This window comes from Ranitomeya variabilis, chromosome 3 (genome assembly GCF_051348905.1).
Source record: "Ranitomeya variabilis isolate aRanVar5 chromosome 3, aRanVar5.hap1, whole genome shotgun sequence".
NCBI classification, from domain to species: Eukaryota; Metazoa; Chordata; class Amphibia; order Anura; family Dendrobatidae; genus Ranitomeya; species Ranitomeya variabilis.
The window spans coordinates 453,478,817-453,498,627 of NC_135234.1; positions in this window are offsets into that span (position 1 = coordinate 453,478,817).

Below are 19,811 nucleotides of genomic sequence, written 5' to 3' on the forward strand. Positions count from 1 at the left end.
TAGTTACTTGTGTCCAGTATTGTGGTTTATTACTAGCCAATGGGGTGGAGTCAATCCCCTTCAGGGGTATAGGAGTTTCAAGAGGCTCCAAATCATACCCACAGCGTTTGGCAAAGGACCAATCCATAAGACTCAAAGCGGCGCCAGAGTCGACATAGGCATCCGCGGTAATAGATGATAAAGAACAAATCAGGGTCACAGATAGAATAAACTTAGACTGTAAAGTGCCAATTGAAACAGACTTATCAAGCTTCTTAGTACGCTTAGAGCATGCTGATATAACATGAGTTGAATCACCGCAATAGAAGCACAACCCATTTTTTCGTCTTAAATTCTGCCGTTCACTTCTGGACAGAATTCTATCACATTGCATATTCTCTGGCGTCTTCTCAGTAGACACCGCCAAATGGTGCACAGGTTTGCCCTCCCGCAGACGCCTATCGATCTGGATAGCCATTGTCATGGACTCATTCAGACCCGCAGGCACAGGGAACCCCACCATAACATCCTTAATGGCATCAGAGAGACCCTCTCTGAAATTCGCCGCCAGGGCGCACTCATTCCACTGAGTAAGCACAGCCCATTTACAGAATTTCTGGCAGTATATTTCAGCTTCGTCTTGCCCCTGAGATAGGGACATCAAGGCCTTTTCCGCCTGAAGCTCTAACTGAGGTTCCTCATAAAGCAACCCCAAGGCCAGAAAAAACGCATCCACATTGAGCAACGCAGGATCCCCTGGAGCCAATGCAAAAGCCCAATCCTGAGGGTCGCCCCGGAGCAAGGAAATCACAATCCTGACCTGCTGAGCAGGATCTCCAGCAGAGCGAGATTTCAGGGACAAAAACAACTTGCAATTATTTTTGAAATTTTGAAAGCAAGATCTATTCCCCGAGAAAAATTCAGGCAAAGGAATTCTAGGTTCAGATATAGGAACATGAACAACAAAATCTTGTAAATTTTGAACTTTCGTGGTGAGATTATTCAAACCTGCAGCTAAACTCTGAATATCCATTTTAAACAGGTGAACACAGCCATTCCAGGATTAGAAGGAGAGAGAGAGAGAGAAAGGCTGCAATATAGGCAGACTTGCAAGAGATTCAATTACAAGCACACTCAGAACTGAAGGGAAGGGAAAAAAAAAAAAAAAAAATCTTCAGCAGACTTCTCTTTTCTCTCCTTTCTCTGTCAATTAATTTAACCCTTTGGGGCCGGTCAAACTGTTATGGTTCTCAATGGCAAGAGAACATAGCCCAGCAAACATGAGTACTAGCTCTTGGAAGGATGGAAACTAAACTGACCATGAACTAAACCTGCCGCACAACTAACAGTAGCCGGGTAGCGTTGCCTACGTTTTTATCCCTAGACGCCCAGCGCCGGCCGGAGGACTAACTAATCCTGGCAGAGGAAAATATAGTCCTGGCTCACCTCTAGAGAAATTTCCCCGATAGGCAGACAGAGGCCCCCACATATATTGGCGGTGATTTAGATGAAATGACAAACGTAGTATGAAAATAGGTTTAGCAAAATTGAGGTCCGCTTACTAGATAGCAGGAAGACAGAAAGGGCACTTTCATGGTCAGCTGAAAACCCTATCAAAATACCATCCTGAAATTACTTTAGGACTCTAGTATTAACTCATAACATCAGAGTGGCAATTTCAGATCACAAGAGCTTTCCAGACACAGAAACGAAACTACAGCTGTGAACTGGAACAAAATGCAAAAACAAACGAGGACTAAAGTCCAACTTAGCTGGGAGTTGTCTAGAAGCAGGAACATGCACAGAAAGGCTTCTGATTACAATGTTGACCGGCATGGAAGCGACAGAGGAGCAAGGTTAAATAGCGACTCCCACATCCTGATGGAAACAGGTGAACAGAGGGGATGATGCACACCAGTTCAATTCCACCAGTGGCCACCGGGGGAGCCCAAAATCCAATTTCACAACAGAGCTCCCCCTTCTGGCCTGGAGTGTGAACGTGTTGAGTGTATGTGATTACCTGGTGAAAGATATCCTTCATCGCTTCCAAGCGTGACATCACTCTCCCCATGGGGAAACAATGCCACTGTGACATCCAGGACCCTGGGGCATCACAGTTGCGTTCCAGCTCGCGCCACTTGCGTTCCAATTCGCGAATGCGCAACTCTGGCAGAGACATCTGCCCTCTTCGGAATCCTTTCATTTCTGGACTTCCGGTTCCGCCCTCACCATGCTGCGTGCCGCTCGACACTGGCGTGCGATTAACTAATGATTGCTAAGGTATTTATACCCTATTGGCCATAACAGCGGTACTTCTCCCGACGAAGCTGTACTGGTTACCGCGATACGCGTGGGGCCATTCTGGGGTCCTCCACTCACATTCCCATCCGTTTGGATGTTCCTGCCTGGTCCATTTTTACTGGCCTCATTGCTTTGAGTGTTTGGTGCATGTGGCCATCTTTGGCCACCTTTCCTTGTGGCTTATTCACCATGGGTCACCACCATTAACTTGTTTAAATTTATTGTCACTCACAGCTTTGTCATCACAGCCCAGGTTTGAGTTTTCTCACTAACAACCCTAATTGCAGGGATGCCTTATGCTGGATCCCCAGCATCTAGCGGTTATACCCTGATTTGATTTTTGTTCAGGGCGTACTAGGGATCATCCAACCTTCACGTTTTGAATTATTCATTTTCCAGGGTGCATTGGATATTATATAGACTATGGGCTATATTGACTTGCAGTTATGTGACTGTTATATTTATTGCACTTATTGAATTCTTTAAGGCTGGTTTCACACTTGCGGTTGTGTCCGCAGCATTTCTACCGCATATATCCGCATGCATTGTGTATTCCTATATTTAACATTAGGGACGCATGCGTTTTTGAATTTTCGCGTTTTGCCGCGTTTGACGATGCATGCGTCGTTTGCGGCTTGGCGTGGAAATGCAACATGTAGTAATTTTTAGAGGCGTCAATTTGCCACCTGGAAATGCATGCGGTCGATTGCGCAAGGATTGCGGCAAAAAAACGCATTGCTGTCTATATGAACGCATGCGTTCACAAGCACATGCGTTCACTTGCGTTTGTGAACATATGCGTTGCACCAGAGAAAAACATGTCTAGACACTAATTAGTCACCCCCCACATACAAGGTGATAAAGGGAGGGAGTGGACATTTGCAGGTCACTACTCAGCAGACACTGAAGCAGACGAGACACAGGCTACATCTTGGAGGAAAACAAGACACTGAACAATGTGAGTATATCCTAGCCAATGCCTTTATTTTCTATTTTCTGTCTCTACATGTCCTAATTTCTTGCATTTCTTTCTTTCTGCATGCATCAGAATGTCTTCTGCTTCTTCTTCTGATGAGGAGTTTCGTCCTGGGCCGTCGGAAGTCGAGCATGTCAGTGAGGTGAGTACTTGCCCCGTCAGATTGGTAAGTATTCACTGTCACATCTACACATGTGACAATTTGAATTTTTCTTTTTTTAGAGCTCTTCTTCAACTGCAGCACAGACTGGGCAGGAGCAGCGGACTCAAGGTCGGGTGGAAAGACGGCAGCGGGTACGTATACAAGGCTGACTGTTTACTGTATCCTCAGTGTAATATTCTTGAATCTTCTTTTCTTTCCATTCCTATTTCTTAACTTTTTTCTTCTGGAATCCTTTTGTATGTTGACTTTCCTATTCATGCCATTTCTCAGCATCTTTTTTCTTTTTTTTCCTTATGTTAATTCACTAAACTTTAATGACTTTATTTAATTTTTAGGTTCCACAACGGGAGGATGACCTAATTGAAAATGACCTCCTCATCTCCCTGGTCCAGGAGCGAGTCCCGTTGTGGGACACCCGGGATCCACTGCACTCAAACAACATCACGATCCAGCGCCTATGGAATGAGGTGGCCAAAGAGATGTGGGACAGCTGGGACAATGCCCCGACTCGGGTCCGAAATGCATTTGGTAAGTATTGCACTGCAGTGTGAAGCAGCAGAGACCTTGGCCGTACTCACTCGACTGTATGTGATGAAAGAAACTCCCAGGAGTTTCTGTCATCACACACAGTTGTGTGAGCACGGCCAAAAGTCCCTTTTCTGACCATAAATTTTTATTTTTTTTTAACAGTGGCCAAAGTCAAAACACGTTGACGTTCGATGAAGGACCGCTTCAAGAAGGACCTGCGTCAAGAGAGCCGTGTTCCCAGAGGTTCAGGAGCAAGGATCAGAAGATACAAATACTATCGAGTTCTGGCATTTTTAAGACCGGTCCTTGCCCAGAGAACGTAAGTATTTATCACGTGCATTAGGTTGTATTGTATTACCATAATCTGTATTTTTCTATTCCACAGGATTTTGCGTCTGGTTAATTTTTGGTATTAATTTTCTTTTTCCTTTTTTCACAGCACATGGAGCACAACTGTTGGCCCAGGTTCTGGAGCGGTCCTTCATTCGACAGCCAGGGACCCATCCCAGCCATCCAGCAGTGCTGCAGCAAGTGGGCCTTCCACACTAACTGGAGACCAGGGAGCTGGTCCATCAGGTCTTCCCCTTTCGCAGTCCTCTTCCACTGCCCCTTTCTTTTTTGGGCTCCTCCCGGCAGCAGCAGAGGGCATCAGACAGGTCACTCATGCCCGAGTTTTTGCACTTGAGCTCGGTTTTACTCGAAGCAATCAAAGCTTTGGGTGACCGAATGGATATTTCACATAACCTCTTGAATGCACGTATCCAGGAGGTCACCAAAAGCCTTGACCAAGTGAAAGCCGACCTCCAGAGGCCAGCACATCATTTTTTTAACCAAATTGAGCAGGGCATGTCGGAACACCTTACTCCTGATCTCCAGCTGAGTGTCATGCAGGCCTGCAATGCTGCTTATGTGCAGGCTATGCAGCAGAGTCGGTATTTCCAGCAGACAGTGTCGGCATATCCACCTGTGCCTTCACTGTCACGATTAACCTCAATGCCGACCTCTGCTGCATACCACTGCATGGCCACCTCAATTCCTAGCACTGCTGGACACCACTACAGCACCACCACCATGCTGAGTGCAGTTGGACATCCCACCGCCACCACCATGACAACCGCTGCTCCTGCTTGGACCTCCTCCACTGACACCACGATGCAGCAGGACCCTGGCATGGCCTTCCATACCGCCACCACCACCATGCAGCAGGACCCTGGCATGGCCTTCCGTACTGCCACCACCACGATGCAGCAGGACCCTGGCATGGCCTTCCGCTCTACGAGCGCTATGGACTCTGGCATGGCTGCACGTTCTACAAGCACTATGGACTCTGGCATGGCTGCACGCTTTACGAGCACTATGGACTCTGGCATGGCTACACGTTCTACGAGCACTATGGACTCTGGCATGGCTGCACGCTCTATGAGCACTATGGACTCTGGCATGGCTGCACGCTCTACGAGCACTATGGACTCTGGCATAGCTTCACGCTCTACGAGCACTATGGACTCTGGCATGGCCTTACGCTCTACGAGTGCAGCGCCCCAGAGTCCTGGTCGTTGCAGTACTGTGGCTCCGCCGCTATGGGGAGCTATGGTACGTCTGATGGCACTGAAGGAGTTCGTCTAACCAGGTATCACAGACACCAATACATCTCACAGCCGGGCCTCCGGGGGGAGCTAAGGGTTCTATTCAATAGGCCACTCCCCACCATAGTGGGTAAACTGGGGGTCAGGCAAGAAGTTAGATCAGAAGCTGACTGGGTTGGAACCAGGCAACACCTTGTGGCAGAGGGTGTTGTGGGGGAAGATACAGTAGGGTCTCTGTCAGGGGTGGGATCCTGACAGAGGCTTGGCAACTTGAACGAACGTAACGGGACCGTGCCTGCTCAGCATAGCGGCGGTGCCCAAGGAGGGACCAGAAGCGAGATAGATTGTGCTGAGTGAGAAACGAGATCATAGCAATAGGAGAATACCAGTAGGAGTCGTGCTGTAAGACCGAGGCAACATCCTACTGAGGCGCATAACCGGTGGCCGGAACGCCAAGGGAGTATTATAATATCCAGCTTCAAGCAATACTCTAAACAGCGGCAGGACAGTCAGTCTAAGGCGGGCTGTCTAACTTAAATCACCTATGCAGTCTTGGGGGGCAACTTGTGGAGAGGGGCGACTCTAGGGTCCCGGAAGAGCTCCGAGCCTACCCGTCAAACGGGTGCCGTCCCAACCAGAACATCAGGGAGGGACGGAGGATTAGCAGAACATCATCTAATTGAGTTGTGAGGGAACTTAAGAAACAGACACAACAGTTGTGGGGACTTTCCGTAAGCACAGCAGGGAAGGACCACAACACATAGCGCAAGCAGGAAGGCACAGATTTCCACCTGTGAAGGGAACTCTGGAGGTGCCATTGGACCGGCCAGACTTGTGCAGCCTGGTGAACCCTATTCCGGACTGAGGACCCAGAGATCTTCAGTAAAGAGGTAAAGAGACTGCAACCTGGTGTCCTCGTTATTTACCGCGACCTGCACCCCACAACTGCACCACCATCATCACTCATTGCACCGGACGTCCCCCACTGACTGGCAGGGCCACGGACTGGGTGTAGCCACCGTGACAACCCCAGAGCAGAGACTCAGAGGCCCGGCTCCGGGTACCCCTCGGCCCAGCGGTGGTGTGGGGGCGCTCCATTTTGGCGTCACGAACAGGATCTACTTAAGCCTGAAGAATCAGGTCATGTGTGCCTTGGAACTGTGATTTGTTGTGTTTGGACTGTACTTTATTGCAAGGACTGTGCCGCGCCATTTGCCGCCAAAATCCGCCGCCATTACAGCGCTGAGGAGAGCGCAGGAAGAGAAGAGGGGCGTGGAGTGGGCGTAGGCAAGCTGGAGAGCGCGAAAAACAATGGCCGCCCAGTCTAAATATTTCTGCACTGTGAGGACGTGTCCGTCAGCAGCAGAGATCCGCCTCCTAATCCTCAATGGAGGGCGGAGACCGAGAAAACGACACCGCTCACGAAGGAGAGAGCGGGAAAGAGACCAGGAAGCGACCCACGTGGAGGACGCCATGGCCAGCAGCTCTGAACCCGACAGTGGGGTTGAAGTGGAAATCTCCCCCAACTACCCGGATGAGCACAGCAGCCCGTTCTCCGTGGATAGCACCGAACTCCTACGGGTCGAGATGGAGAGCTTACTCGACCAGCTCCTTCAGCTGAACATGAAGGCCCAGGCTCCGCACCCGGCAGCGCCGGAAGAAGGTCCTCGGGTGCCGGATGCTGCACCATTACCGGAGCAGCCGCTGAGACCCTTGCTGACCCCGCCGGAGGAACCCGTTGCGGAAGAAGAACCTACACTGGCTGGTGAGTCCGCCGACCCCGTCCCGCTGGCCGAGGGTTTGCTGGTGGGTCCCGTAGCAGCACCCCCTCCCCCGGGAACCCATCGACTCCAGCGCCTGCTACCGTGGGAGGAAGCCACGGGCATGGAACACCGTATGCGAGCCCCAATCACCCCTACTCCCCTGCTGTGTGAGATCCACGCGGAGCGCACGGTATGCCGCTGGGTGAACCCCGGGTCCGATCTTATGGGGTTCCCTGGGGTGGAGACCCAGGAGGGAGAGAGGGTGCAGGCCCTAAGCTGGGGAGAATATCAGGCCCAGCTACAGCAGCAGTGGAAGGAACAAGACAACAAGTACCAGGCCGGGCTGGAGGCCTGTCATCGGAAAGACTTGGCGGTGAAGGACCGGGCCCGCAAGGACCCCACTGCCCACCAGGCCCTGCGCAGGCAGGGCATCATCACCACCTTTAAGCTCCGTGGGGGCTGGGGCTTTATCAAGGAACCGGGTCTGTATGCGGAGGTGTTTGTGAACCGGAGGGACGTTGAATCGCACCTCAGGGAGGGCCACCCAGGCCGGGATCTCTATCCGGGGGACAAAGTCTCCTACACCAGGCACTTTGGGGAAAAGGGGTGGTTTGCCCTGAATGTCCACAAGGAGCCAACCCCTGTGGCGCCTCCGATTAGGGCGCCAGTAAAGCTGACCCCTGTAGCAAAGGTGTCCCCTTGTGGTCAGCCAGTGATCGTGGCCAGAACCACCGAAGATACTCCCATGTGCACTATGGTCAAAACCACGACCTGCAGCATCGTCACCTCTACCACCCTCATAGCCAAGGAGACACCGCTTACGGAGGGTGGTGCCCGTACTGCTGTGGAGCTGAAGACCGTGGGTACACAGACCCCCAGTTGGGACGACAGACCCCCTTATGCAGTACCAGGTGGATCACAATACCCAAAGGGGTTGCCTTCGCCGGTGCTGCCCCCTGAGTGGTTTAAGTGAGCATGAATGCTTTGAAGATGTACATAGTTCTTAACTTTGTTGTTTCCTGAATGTTGCTCAAACCCGTTTAGGGTGAACTCTTAAAGGGATCCCTTCGTTGACCCAGGATCCCTATTGTTTTTGTTTGTTTTTTTTTCTAAGTTTTTGCACAAGTTTCTAGAACTGCCGCAATCATGAACAGTGCATGATACAAACTTTCTGTAAATAGTTTGCACCTTATTAAAGGTGCTCCCTACTGGTTTTACTTAAAGAAGGACTCTTTGTGAAGATACCACACTGGAACCTTTGCTGAGTAAGGACTGGTAGCTTGAGAAGATATGCTACCTCATAGAGACTTGGTCCCCTCTTAAAGGGGTGTTCATATGTTGCACTTGAGAGAATCGTATTGCTTTAAGACTGAGAAATAGCAATAATGCTTGGTAAAGAAGAAGTGATGATAATGTTTGTGAGAGAAAGTTATATGTATCCAACTAGTTAATTGTAAAGAAATGCTGATGATGCTCCCTGAAAGAAAGTGAAAGCTAGAAGAAGGACGCAGTGGGCCCATAGGGATAGACGAAGTGTCCAGTGTGCATGTTAGTGAGAAAAATAATAAGAAGGTTGATGTTCTATAGAAAATGTTTAATAATGTTGATAGATGATGAGGATAGAAGGTAAACCCTGAGTCCTCCTAGGAGCCATATAGAGATGGCTCAGTGCTCTTAAAATTGAAAGTAATGTTATGTTCTATACTGTGTATAGTAGTGGAAAAGACAGAAGGCTCGGGCTGAAAGGAGCGGTCCTGTGAGAAAGGAGAGGCAGTAGGTCTGGTGCCGTTAGGACAGGCGGTCCCGCAGATTTAAAGAAGGAGAATGTGAAAGTTAAATTGCCTTATAATGTGATTATAAGAAGGTCTTTAAAGGATTTAGAGTGTACATCCTTAAGGGCAATGTTAAACTATTGTTCAACAAATTTTGCACTTAGTAGAATACCCGGTTGGGTAACAGGAGCTATTTATAGCATGTTGCTATAATATTTAACCATGTTTGTAACGTTCAAGTGTCCTTACCTCCCATAAAGGGAAGCCTGTTCAAGTATACTTATTGTTATTGCACTCAACCAAAACTGTATGTCTTTTTGCTAACTTGTATTGTTGTTTTCTTCCCAGTCCCGGAGTACTGTGTTTAACCAGGGGTAAGTGCAGCGCCCCAGAGTCCTGGTCGTTGCAGTACTGTGGCTCCGCCGCTATGGGGAGCTATGGTACGTCTGATGGCACTGAAGGAGTTCGTCTAACCAGGTATCACAGACACCAATACATTTCACAGCCGGGCCTCCGGGGGGAGCTAAGGGTTCTATTCACTAGGCCACTCCCCACCATAGTGGGTAAACTGGGGGTCAGGCAGGAAGTTAGATCAGAAGCTGACTGGGTTGGAACCAGGCAACACCTTGTGGCAGAGGGTGTTGTGGGGGAAGATACAGTAGGGTCTCTGTCAGGGGTGGGATCCTGACAGAGGCTTGGCAACTTGTAAGAACGTAACGGGACCGTGCCTGCTCAGCATAGCGGCGGTGCCCAAGGAGGGACCAGAAGCGAGATAGATTGTGCTGAGTGAGAAACGAGATCATAGCAATAGGAGAATACCAGTAGGAGTCGTGCCATAAGACCGAGGCAACATCCTACTGAGGCGCATAACCGGTGGCCGGAACGCCGAGGGAGTATTATAATATCCAGCTTCAAGCAATACTCTAAACAGCGGCAGGACAGTCAGTCTAAGGCGGGCTGTCTAACTTAAATCACCTATGCAGTCTTGGGGGGCAACTTGTGGAGAGGGGCGACTCTAGGGTCCCGGAAGAGCTCCGAGCCTACCCGTCAAACGGGTGCCGTCCCAACCAGAACATCAGGGAGGGACGGAGGATTAGCAGAACATCATCTAATCGAGTTGTGAGGGAACTTAAGAAACAGACACAACAGTTGTGGGGACTTTCCGTAAGCACAGCAGGGAAGGACCACAACACATAGCGCAAGCAGGAAGGCACAGATTTCCACCTGTGAAGGGAACTCTGGAGGTGCCATTGGACCGGCCGGACTTGTGCAGCCTGGTGAACCCTATTCCGGACTGAGGACCCAGAGATCTTCAGTAAAGAGGTAAAGAGACTGCAACCTGGTGTCCTCGTTATTTACCGCAACCTGCACCCCACAACTGCACCACCATCATCACTCATTGCACCGGACGTCCCCCACTGACTGTCAGGGCCACGGACCGGGTCTAGCCACCGTGACAACCCCAGAGCAGAGACTCAGAGGCCCGGCTCTGGGTACCCCTCGGCCCAGCGGTGGTGTGGGGGCACTCCACGAGCACTATGGACAGGTCACCCACCACTATGCCACGCCATATGAGCCCACCAAGGCTTCCCAGAACCCGGCAAATCCCCCCCCCCAAAAAAAAACAAAAAAACAGAGGACTCTTAGGCTAGGTTCACATTGCATTAGTGGGTGATCGCTAGCGGACAGCGTTGCACGGCGAAAATGTCGCAATTAACGCCATGCAACGGGTCCGTTAGCGCACCCATTGACAGCAATGTTTTTTCAGCCTGAAGCGCATCACTAGCGCGTGCCTTTTTCGGCTTGCGCTAGCGATGTGCCATTCTTTTGTAGCGCACCTCGGACGCTGCTTGCAGCATCCGCGGCACGCCCGAGGTCCGTTCCCCGCTCTCACAGATCGGGGATCTGCGAGAGCGGGGACGTTAGCGCGACCCCTAAACGCGGCCCCTACAAATACATTGCGTTAGCACAATCCGCTAGCGCTTGTGCTAAACGGATTGCCCTAACGCAATGTGAACCTAGCCTTAGTATTCCTCCCCCTTCACATCCCAATGTGTCTGTAATGTCAGGTTTGTCTCACCCTTCCAGTGCGTCTCAAGCCTCTCATGTGTCAAGCCCCATCCCCGAACTTCCAGACCCTACTAGTTTCATTGCCCCTTCTCCTGCCACCTCTGCGTCGTCCATGGTTAGCCAGGCCTCAGTGCTTCACCCCCCCCCCCCCCGTTTACATCACTCTACCCCAAGCCGGCGCAGTTAAATAAATTTTTTGGTTGTTAAAAAATAAAAAAAATTTGATTTGCCCCAATTAGGTTTGGTTTATTGTGTCTTCCGCCGCCGGCAACACACACCGTGCGCCAAATAAGAAACTTCGCCACACACTTTATTTTTTGGCCACATCATATCTCCAGTAGTTAAAAAAAAAAAGACTGCAGTTTTGTGTGTCTTTAGTATAGAGATATGAGGTGGGCCAAAAAATGTATACTTGTATTATCTCCATAATCTCTTCTTTCTGCTTTGTCTGTGACTAGTGTTGCAGTCAGAAGAGAAAATGGCAGACATACAGTGCAGAACTCTACTGAACAGGTCAGGTGTCAAAAAACTCATTAGTTAGGACACCTGACCTGGTGAGTAGAGAACTGCCTTGTATAACCTCCATTTTCTCTTCTGTGTACATAATCTATTACACACAAATTGAAGGGACGTTGGGGATCACACACGGCATATCTATGTTCACCTGCACAGGTGTCAGAAATAGTGAATTCATGAAGCTGTTATATGTGCATCATGAATTCATTATTTCTGACACCTGACTTGATGAGTATAGATCTCTTTAGTGTGACAGTCATTGTCTCTTCAGTCTGTGTCCAATGGATTCAGCAGAACAGAATCAGGACGCAATGACGTCAACAAGCTTACCAATAAAGCAACATGGCTACCATAACACTAGCAGAATGTGGCCAGTGTTTTATATCAGTATTTGTAAGCCAAAACAAGGAGTGGAACAATTAGAGGTAAATTATGATATTAACATATTAACTAGCACCCCTGACTTTGTCATTTACACTTCCATTTACATTTACACAACATTGTCCTGCCATGACACACGTCCAATATCTGAATCAAAAAAGGCAGTAAATTGGTCCCGCATGTGACCAACTGCTGCAGTTGACCGCAGTGGGTGATGCTGGAAATCGGGCAGTGGGTGTGCAACTGGTTCATCCAGTTCAATGTTGGGTTGCTCCTTAGCCATTATATAATTGTGCAGAACCACACAGGCTTTGACCACCTCGTCGACTGTTTCCACTTTTAGATTTATGGCTGTTGCAAGAATGCGCCATTTAGAGACCAGAATGCCAAAGGTACACTCTACTGTTCTTCGGGCCCTGGTCAGTCTCTAGTTAAAGATCCTTCTAGTGTGGTTCAAGTCCCGACTGGAATATGGCTTCAGTAGGTTTTCACACATCTGAAAGGCCTCATCCCCAACCATAACAAATGGCATCGGTGGACCTTGAGTGTTGGGGAGAGGTTGTGGCGGGGGAAAATTTTTGCCATACACACAGCGGCCCATATCCGAGTTCTTGAAAGTTTGGGAATCGTTGCCACGGCCAAAAGCTCCAATGTCCACGGCGATGAAGCGACAGTTCGCATCAGCTATTGCCATGAGCACAACAGAAAAATATTTTTTATAGTTGAAATACTCCGATCCTGTTCTGGCAGGTTTGATAATGCGGATGTGCTTTCCATCCACCGCTCCTAAACAGTTGGGGAAATCACACACACTCCAGAATTTTTCCAAAATTTCAAGCCACATGTCGATGGTGGGTAGGGGTATAAACTCATCCTGGAGTACATTCCACAAAGCCCGACAGGTGTCCACAAATATTCTGGACAGGGTGGATATTCCAAGCCGGTATTGGAAGTGAAGGGATGATAAACTCTCTCCGGTTGCCAGAAATCTGTAAGAAAAAGAAACCCCCCAAAAATTACAAACTATTCTATTTATGGTGTGGTTACGCTAAAGAAAGAAAGGAAAATACCCAAAACATACATGTCAGAAAACACAAAATTTGGACTGTCATTGATTTAGATTTGGAACGTACCTTAATGTAACCAGCAGACGTTCCTCCGGTGGAATCGCTCTACGGAGCTGGGTGTCCTGTCTCCGTATGGCTCCTTGGACAAGAGCAAGCAAATCCTGGAACGAGTCTTGCGACATCCTTGTATAGTCATGGAATTTCTCCGGGTTGGCATTAAGCTCGCCATACAGCGTGTGATAGGCTCCACGGCTCTCACGTAGTTCGATAATGGGGTGTCTCCAAAAACGTCTCCTTCTCCATCTTTCGCGATTTCTGTCTTGCTCCCAAGCAAAAGCACAGGCAAGAAACAGCTTGATGCCTAAATCCAGGTTGAAATAAAAGCTCTCCATGCGAAGATCCATCATGACACAGGATACAGGAGCAAAATCTGAAGATTACAGCTGTACAGGGGTCTATATAAAGAAATCCCATAATACACGCCCTCTGTAGTCCCATTGGCGGTGTCTGGTTATCTTGATTTTTCTCTTGTGAAATTTCTCATAATTCGCACCAAAAACGCAAACGCAGGAAAAAACGCATATAAACGAGTACAAACGCGGCGTTTTTTAAACCACATGCGTTACCGCATGCGTTTTTTCCACCACTTGCGGATGTGGATTAAACGCTGCGGATTTAAACCCAAATGTGAAACTAGCCTTACTGCAGGCGGTTACGAGTGGTTATCTTTATATGTTTTTACTTATGTTTTATGCGTCTTTTTTTGCTATTGTGTGGCAATAAAAATTATTATATTTTATTACTCGGTGTAGTGTACATGCCTTACAGTAGTGCTTTTGTTTTCTCTTCTTGGTTATATTATTAATTTCACTACTGGCCTTGGCACCTCCCTTGATTGTTCATCGATATTGTAGTGCGTCTGGGTTCATTATTACTAGTGTTGAGCGATACCGTCCGATACTTGAAAGTATCGGTATCGGAAAGTATCGGCTGATACCGGCAAAGTATCGGATCCAATCCGATACCGATACCCGATTCCAATACAAGTCAATGGGACTCAAGTATTGGACGGTATCCCTGATGGTTCCCAGGGTCTGAAGGAGAGGAAACTCTCCTTCAGGCCCTGGGAACCATATTAATGTGTAAAATAAAGAATTAAAATAAAAAATATTGCTATACTCACCTCTCCGACGCAGCCTGGACCTCACCGAGGGAACCGGCAGCGTTGTTTGCTTAAAATGCGCACTTTTCCTTCCTTCCGTGACGTCACGGCTTCTGATTGGTCACGTGCCGCCCATGTGGCCGCGACGCGACCAATCACAGCAAGCCGTGACGTAATTTTCAGGTCCTTCTAGGCATTCAGTATTTTAAAATTACGTTCCGGCTTTGTGATTGGTCGCGTCGCGGTCACATGGGCGACGCGACCAATCACAAGCCGTGACGTCACGGGAGGCAGGAGACGCGCGCATTTTAAAATGCGCGCGTGTCCAGCCTCCCGTGACGTCACGGCTTGTGATTGGTCGCGTCGCCCATGTGACCGCGACGCGACCAATCACAAAGCCGGAACGTAATTTTAAAATACTGAAGGACCTGAAATTACGTCACGGCTTGCTGTGATTGGTTGCGTCGTGGCCACATGGGCGACGCGACCAATCACAAGCCGTGACGTCACGGGAGGCTGGACACGCGCGCATTTTAAAATACGCGCGTCTCCTGCCTCCCGTGACGTCACGGCTTGTGATTGGTCGCGTCGCCCATGTGACCGCGACGCGACCAATCACAAAGCCGGAACGTAATTTTAAAATACTGAATGCCTAGAAGGACCTGAAAATTACGTCACGGCTTGCTGTGATTGGTCGCGTCGCGGCCACATGGGCGGCACGCGACCAATCAGAAGCCGCGACGTCACGGAAGGAAGGAAAAGCGCGCATTTTAAGCAAACAACGCTGCCGGTTCCCTCTGTGAGGTCCAGGCTGCGTCGGAGAGGTGAGTATAGCAATATTTTTTATTTTAATTCTTTATTTTACACATTAATGTTGTTTCGATACCGATACCCGATACCACAAAAGTATCGGATCTCGGTATCGGAATTCCGATACAGCAAATATCGGCCGATACCCGATACTTGCGGTATCGGAATGCTCAACACTAATTATTACTCATCTTGGAGAAGTAATCGACAACCACCCAGATGACAGTACACCCGGCCGATGCTGGAAGATCAAAGATAAAATCCATTGTAATATGCTGACAAGGAGTAGCTGTTTCCGAGTCTTGTTCTGAGCAAAAAAGGGACAGGCAGAGATGAAATCAGCAATAATCTTATGCAAAATCGCCCACCAGTATTGTCGGGAAATGAGGAGAGCCGTTTTCTTCTGTCTGGCATGGCCAGCCAACTTAGACAAGGGAACCCACAGAAGAACTTGCTTCCTGCCAGATTCAGCAATGTAAGTCTTTCCAAAAGGGAGCCAAGACAAATCCAACGAAGCAACTGTAATAATTTTGTAGGGCAAGATGATGTGTTGAAGAGAGCAAAAAGCAAAGACCACCTTGCTTGTCGAGGGCTAAGTCACTATGCAGATTGCAAATAGACAAGGTTCTTGTGGTCAGTGTATATAACCACAGGGTGCAACACTTCTTCTAGCAAGTACTGCCACTGCTCCAGAGCCAGCTTAATAGGTAGCAGTTCTCGAGTGCCAATGGAATAATTACGTTCAGGAGCAAAGAAGATCTTGGTGAAGAAGCTTCAGATCACTATGCAATCGGATGAAGACTCCTGAGTTAGAACGGCACCAGTCCCTTGAGGAAGAAGCATCTACCTCCAGAAAGAACTGCTTGTTATTGTTTGGACAATGTAGTACAGGAGCCGAGGAAAAGGCCTGCTTCGGAGACATAAAGGTGTTTTCTGCTTCTGGAGTCCATCCCTTAGGATTGGCCCTAGGATATTTGCATGCTATGGTGCCACAGAGTGCTGCCTTTTTTGTTTGTGTATGAGTTGGTGACTCTAGGTTAGCACCTGTTCACACTTAGTTTATGTTTGGATGTGACGTTCAGTTTTTTTAAAATTAGCCTGTGACAAGGGACAGACTCGGCCTCGTGGAGTGGATGCACCCTGCAGAAGGTCAATCGGACAATCATATGGCCTATGTGGTGATAAAGTCTCAGCTTCCTTTTTATCAAAGATATCTGCATATGTCCAATATGCAGCAGGCAAACCAGCTAAATTAGCGGAAGAAGTCGGAGGTCAGGCAAGGCAACTCTCATGACAGTCTTGATCCCAGCGAAGGTACTTTTCCGGTCTTCCAGTCCAAGATAGGCTAGTGTTTTTGGAGCCTTGGCAGACCTAGAAACAGAGGGTTAGACAGGCCTGACAGCACATATAGAGGAATCTTTTCCGAGTGAAGCATTCCTACCCGAAGATTCAACAGAACAGAAAGGATGACTTCGGGGAAAGGTCTTCCATCCAGTGAAGAAGTCACCAACGAATCCTGTAATCATTGAATCGAGATTTTATATCACTCCATGAGGGCCTGTTAGATTAAATTACAAGGAGAACCAGAGTCCAGGTAGACTGACTTAACAAAACAAATGTGGCCACAGGACACAGCTACTGATAGAGTCGGTGAGAGAGGTAATTCTTGCCCAGGGTGGCCTCTCCAACAGACCCTAGATTCTGGAGCTGTCAGGGAGAGACTAGGTGAGCGAGAGCTAATAACCCGGGCCCCTGCAGTTTCCCTCAGACTAGGGAAATCCCGACTGACCCTCTACCTGGAGTTTACACTGAAGGTGTGCATGTCCAGGCCTCGAACCTCACCCTGTCTCCTGAGCTCAGCCCTAGGCTGAAACCTCCGCCCACCACCCAGTGAAGATGTTATTCCCCAATACCCACAGTTAGCACAGACAAGGATAAAGGAAAATATACACCACGCCGCAGTCACTCAGGAATACACTATAAATGTGCAGGGCAAAATAAATACAAATATAGAAAGGAGTAAATAAGACAAAGGAAAATACACCACCAGCAACGAATCTCCAACCCCCAGCTCTCCTCACCAGACCGAGATAACAACGCACAAGACAGAAGCTATAATCGGCGACGCCCAAAGATCAGGAGAACTATTTAAAGGCAGTGGGCATGGCCCAGCTTCCAATCCAAGGATTAGGTAAATTAACCCCGGAACAGCTAGATAAAATCTAGCAGACGCCAATGAGCAAATAGTGGTCAAAAGTGGAATTACCGCTGTCTGTCGGATGACCTGGTCTGAACAGCGTCCGACATGACAGGAGCTTCCTTGTCTCTTTGGACAAGAGCGGATTGCATGCTTAGAAGTGCCACAATCGAAGCACCTTCCCTCAGCACAATGGACCTCCTGTCACTACTTGACCATTGTCACCTGGTGAACTTGCATAGACTTTAGGGAGGATGCCGAGGCTGAGGCTTGATGTAAGAGAGGCCTTTGAAAGGTAGTTGCCAGGCGTAAAGATTTTCTCTCATGGGTCACCTACTTGGAATCCTCCTGGAACCTGACATCAATCTGTGTAGCCAGAGATACTAGATCATCTACTGAGGTGGGTATTTCACAACCAGCCAGCTCGTCTTTGATTCATCCAGAAAGGACCTCCCAGAAGGTGGCCACCAGAGCCTCTTTATTTCAGGCAAGTTCAGACAAGAGAGTTCGGAAACGTACAGCGTACTGTCCCAATGTGAGGTTTCCTAGACACAATTGGAGGACAGAAGAGGCCACTGAGGATGCACGGCCAGGCTCATTGAAAACCTTCCAAAAGGCCTCAAGAAATGACTGAAAGTTTGACATAAGAGGGACCCCTCTCTCCCGTAGGGGATTGAGCCATGCCAGAACTTCACCAGTGAGGTGGGACCTAATGAAGGCCACTTTGGTTCTATCTGAACTGAAAAGGCTGAATTAACAAGAGTGTTATGAACAATCTTATAACATTGCACATATACCTCACATCAGGTGGAGGTGCCTTATACAATGAGTGACTCCCAGTAGGGTTGAGCGAAATGGATCATTCATTTTCATAAGTCGCCGACTTTTGGCAAAGTCGGCGTCTCATGAAACCGACCCGATCCCTGTGTGAGGTCTGCCATGCAGTACGCGACTTTCGCGCCAAAGTCGCGTTTCAATGACGCTAAAAGTGCCATTTCTCAGCCAATGAAGGTGGACGCAGAGTGTGGGCAGCGTGATGACATAGATCTCAGTCCCCACCATCTTAGAGAAGGGCATTGCAGTGATTGGCTTGCTTTCTGCCGCGTCACAGGGGCTATAAAGGGGCGTTCCCGCCGACCTCCATCTTACTGCTGCTGATCTGAGCGTAGGGAGAGGTTGCTGCCGCTTCTTCAGAAGCAGGGATAGTGTTAGGCAGGGTACATAAAGCCACAAACCGCTTGTGCTGTAGCGATTTCCACTGTCCAACACCACCTTTTGTTTGCAGGGACAGTGGAAGCTACTTCTTTTTTTCCTCAGTGCTGTAGCTCATTGGGCTGCCCTAGAAGGCTCCCTGATAGCTGCGTTGCTGTGTGTGTACGCCATGCGCTGTGCAAACCAACTGCTTTTTTCAAAGCACAAATCCTGTTGTTCCTTCCTTTCTGCACAACTATCTTGTGTGTTTGTCCCCACTTTTGTGCGCAGCAGTCCTTTTTATAGCTGCCTGCAATACTTTTCTGAGATTACTGCAGGGAGATAAAGATTGGCAAGTCTGCCTCTGTGCCAGTCCTGTGTGTGGCATCTGTCTCTCATTGTGTGCCACCGAAAACCACTGTGTAATACTGGGCCTTTTTTTTTTTTTCTAAATTCTCCCTTTAAAAAAAAAAATAATTAGTGGGAGATAAAGATTGGCAAGTCTGCCTCTGTGCCAGTCCTGTGTGTGGCATCTGTCTCTCATTGTGTGCCACAGAAAACCTAGTGTGTAATATATATTTTTTTTTTCTAAATTCTCCCTTTTAAAAAAAAAATAATTAGTGGGAGATAAAGATTGGCAAGTCTGCCTCTGTGCCAGTCCTGTGTGCGGCATCTGTCTCTCATTGTGTGCCACCGAAAACCACTGTGTAATATTTGGCCATTTATTTTTTTTGGGTAAATTCTCCCTGTAAAAAAAAAAAAAATTAGTGGGAGATAAAGATTGGCAAGTCTGCCTCTGTGCTAGTCCTGTGTGTGGCATCTGTCTCTCATTGTGTGCCACCGAAAACCACTGTGTAATACTTGGCCATTTATATTTTTTTGGGGGGGTAAATTCTCCCTGAAAAAAAAAATAATTAGTGGGAGATAAAGATTGGCAAGTCTGCCTCTGTGCCAGTCCTGTGTGCGGCATCTGTCTCTCATTGTGTGCCACCGAAAACCACTGTGTAATATTTGGCCATTTATTTTTTTTGGGTAAATTCTCCCTTTTAAAAAAAAAATAATTAGTGGGAGATAAAGATTGGCAAGTCTGCCTCTGTGCCAGTCCTGTGTGTGGCATCTGTCTCTCATTGTGTGCCACCGAAAACCACTGTGTAATACTTGGCCATTTATTTTTTTGGGGTAAATTCTCCCTGTAAAAAAAAAAATAATTAGTGGGAGATAAAGATTGGCAAGTCTGCCTCTGTGCCAGTCCTGTGTGTGGCATCTGTCTCTCATTGTGTGCCATCGAAAACCACTGTGTAATACTTGGCCATTTTTTTTTGGGGGGGGGGGTAAATTCTCCCTGAAAA